The sequence below is a fragment of the Suncus etruscus genome, chromosome 4 (assembly GCF_024139225.1).
Source record: "Suncus etruscus isolate mSunEtr1 chromosome 4, mSunEtr1.pri.cur, whole genome shotgun sequence".
Taxonomy (NCBI): Eukaryota; Metazoa; Chordata; class Mammalia; order Eulipotyphla; family Soricidae; genus Suncus; species Suncus etruscus.
Window position 1 is genome coordinate 155,130,790 of NC_064851.1, and position 3,928 is coordinate 155,134,717.

Below are 3,928 nucleotides of genomic sequence, written 5' to 3' on the forward strand. Positions count from 1 at the left end.
AATCCAGTGCATTAAAAAAAAGAAAAGGAAAGAAAGAAAATTAATTAATTATTAATTAATAATTTATTAATGATGACTCAGTGCTTCTGCTAGTGCTATTCTTCTGCATCCTGTACTGGGTGGGGCCTGGTGGGGAGTCTCTCAATCTAGGAAATGGGTGTGGCCTCAACAAAGGCACGACTAAGAAGAAAAAGGTGTGGTGTTTTTTTTTTTCTCAGTTTCTGGGTCACACCTGGCAGTGCTCAGGGGCTACTCCTGGCTCTGTACTCAGAAATCATTCCTGACAGCCTCGAGAGACCATCTGGTATGCCAGGGATTCAACCTGGGTCTGTCTCGGGTCGTCCACATGCAAGGCAAATGCATTACTGCTGTGCTTTCGCTTTGGCCCCAGAAGAAAAATTAGGAATGCAGGCTTATGTCAGGGCATAAAAACCCCTAATTTCTTTTTTTTTTTGTTGTTGTTTTTGAGTCAGACCCAGCAGCGCTCAGGAGTCACTCCTGGCTCTATGCTCAGAAATTTCTCCTGGCAGGCTTCGGGTACCATATGGAATGCTGGGATTCGAATCACCATCCTTCTGTATGCAAGGCAAACACCCTACCTCCATGCTATCTCTCCAGCCCCAGAAACCTCTAATTTCACATCCAAAAATTTTTTTAAAAGGAAAACATAAAAATTACAGTCAGTAAAAAGAAAATAATAATTAAATCAAAGAAATTAATTCAAAAGACAACATAAGGGCTAAGTGACGCATAATAGTTTAAAAGGATCAAATTGGCAAACTGAAAAACAAAAAAATCAAAAAAAACAAACAAGTCAAAAAAGAAAAAAACCTAATTAAATAAAATCAGAAATGAAAGTGGAGAAATTACGAAATAGACCAGAGAAATACAAAAGGTAGTGAGAGATGGTATCATGTGATAGAAGTAGAGGTACATTACTGAAGTTTTTCTGGAGCCACAAAAGACCCTGACTAAACATGGCACTCTTGTAGTAAAAGAATAGAGGCATCACACTTTAAACTATCCTACAAAGCAAAAGAATATTATATTGAAATAAAAATAAGCAGGATTATTAGAATAGAGAGCCCAGGTAAGTTATTACATGTATCAGTAACTACAGTAAAAGAGCCAAGAGCACAAAATGAAGAAAGGAACATCTCAGTCTATGGTGGTGGGAAAATGGGAGCGCTCAAAGAAGAAATTGAATCACTGTCTCATAGGAAGGAGAAATGACTCATAGACCCTAGTATGTTTGAAGCCCTGAATTTGAACCATCTTATCATCTGGCTCCCTGAGCTCATCATGTGTGGCTCTGGTAGCTCCTGAGCACTACACAGTCAGACCTGAGCACTACACTATCAGGCTTTCATCACCAGGTCCAGCATTGTGGAGGAGTATGTGACCTTGGGTCTCTCTAGCACTGCTAAGTATGTGGGCCCTATTTTACAAAAAAAGTTGCACTAAAATTAAGGCATCCTAGTGAAGGAGAGAATACTTGGAATACATCTGAGAACAGAAAAATCCATTATCACACACTTCTAGAATTTAGGCATTAGAAAAAAAATGTTTTTGTGATAATGTTTGGAGTAGGAGGAGATTTTTCTAAATAAAGCAGATAGAAGGGACTGGTGTAATGGCACATCGGGTAGAGCATTTGCCTTGCACACAGCCAACTTGAGTTTGATCCTTTGTATCCCATATGGTTCACTGAGCCTGCCAAATGTAATTTCTGAGCGCAGAACCAGGAATACTGGTTGGTATAGCCCCCAAGCAAACAAAGTCAAATGGATAATCACAAATATTAGATGCAGTCTCTCACCTGTAGGTAGGATATAAAAGAGAAATATATCAAACGAAACAAACCTGTGGATTCAGACCACAGAGATGTAGTACCCAATGGGGAGAAACCAGCAGTCTAGTGACTGTGCTGGAGGCAGATGGGGTTTCTGGTGGTGGGTATGGTGTGGTGATATACTTAGAAGAGGTATGAAATTAGGCTCCTAAAACATACGCAGTTGTGTACTAATTTTACCTTTATCTTTTACAAGTAGATTTCCTTTATAAATATTAAAAAGTTTTCTGGAAAAGTCAGATGAAAAGTGGTGTCAATATGGAAATTAAAGTGGCTTTATTAAAGATGGAATGATGGAATCAGTGGAAGAATTTGAAAATTGGGTTCTCTAAAATTGTTCCCAGCCTTTGGTGGAAGTGGGAAAGAAGATCAGTAACACTATCGAATGCCACTTGATGCTTTTTTTTTTTTTTTTAAGACTTAGGCTGGGAGTGAAGTGGGGTAGGAAGTTGATGCTGGTAATGGGACTAGTACTAGAACATAGTATGCTTAGAACTCAGCTATAAATAACTTTTAAAATAATGGTGTCCCTATTTTAAAAAATGAATATAAACCCGTAAGATTAACCTTTTACATATTTAATTCATGTAACATTTAACTGATTTTTTTCAATCTCCTAACTTTTTATTATAGAATTTTTTAAATTGAGAACGATGTTATTACAAGTCTTTCATAGTTGTAATTCAGTTACATAGTGAGAGTGAATTAGGGCCTTTCTCATCACCAGTGTTGACCTTCCTTCACCATAGTTCCCCGCATGCATTCCAAACCTCCACCCTTAGCCCATGGACTGCTAGTGTAACAGGACCATTTGGTGTTTAGCTTGTTGTAGTTTGGTTCTCTTGACTCTGTTGTCATTGACTTTGGCTTGGGTATTTAGATCTAATCTCTCTCTTTTTTTTTTTTTCCATTTAATGTTTCTGAAACCACTTGGCTCCAGGACTTCAACCACTTTTTTTTTCCTTTTGTCAATTTGTAAAATGATGTAGAAATATGAGCAATAACAAAGTGATTCAAGTTCTATGATTCTATGGAAAAGTGAGAGTCCCTATCTAGAATATAAGTAAAATTAAAAGAAGAAAGGAAGAAAAAGAGAAAAAAGAGGGGGGCAGAGGGGTAGATGTGGCATTAACTGACTTTTGATAACATTTTATTGCGTTGGTTAAATTCTTCCTTAAAACACCAATAGTTTATGATTTTTACCAGTAGTCATGCAACCTAAGAGAGTAAATAAATTTTATTAGTAGATGCCTGATAAGAATGTCTTTTCTTTCTGTTTTTTTCTTTTGTTTGTTTTGTTTTGTTTTTGGGTCATACCCAGCAGCGCTCAGAGGTTACTCCTGGCTCTACGCTCAGAAATCACTCCCAGTAGGCTCAGGGGACCATATGGCATGCTGGGATTCGAACTACCGACCTGCTGCATGACACGCAAACGCCTTACCTCCATGCTATCTCTCCGACCCTGATAAGGATGTCTTATACATAGTGACAACAAATAAATTTTTTTGGAACTAGATAGATGTGTATTCCAATTTTTACAGAAACTAAATGATATTTATAACACTAGGTAGAAACCTGCACAGATATTGTTTGTCTTATATAAAGTGTTTTTTTTGTGTTTTTTTTTTTTTTTAATATGGAACACTTCATGAATTTGCATGCCATCCTTGGCAGGGGCCATGCTAATCTCTGTATCGTTCCAATTTTAGTATATGTGCTGCTGAAGCGAGCACTGTTTTTTGATTTTTGATTTTGGACCACACCAAGCAGTAATCAGGGGTGACTGCTGGTTTTGCACTCAAAAACTGCTCCTGGCATGCTTGGGGGACCATATGGGGTGTGCCAGGGATCAAACCAGGGTTTGTCCATGTTGGTCATATGAAAAGCAAATGCCCTACCTGTTGAGCTACTGCTCTAGCTCCATTTTATATATGTTTATTTATTAAAAGTGATGTCAGTCACTAGCAATTCTTGTGTTAGTTTAGCAGTGTGTAAAATTTTATTTTGAAGGATAAGACGATGAAGAAATTATGGTAAAGAGTGCCTTGGCATCTGTTTTTACTGATTTTTTTCATA

General features: G+C 37.6%; 1 non-coding gene across 1 annotated transcript; it reads right to left on the reverse strand.

Annotated features, from left to right (window-relative positions):
* Nucleotides 1–3,482: 3,482 nt before the first annotated feature.
* On the reverse strand, nt 3,483–3,585 carry LOC126007516 (U6 spliceosomal RNA). The gene has a single exon (XR_007495073.1). It is a non-coding gene; the product is annotated as a U6 spliceosomal RNA (small nuclear RNA).
* Between the last annotated feature and the right edge of the window lie 343 nt (nt 3,586–3,928).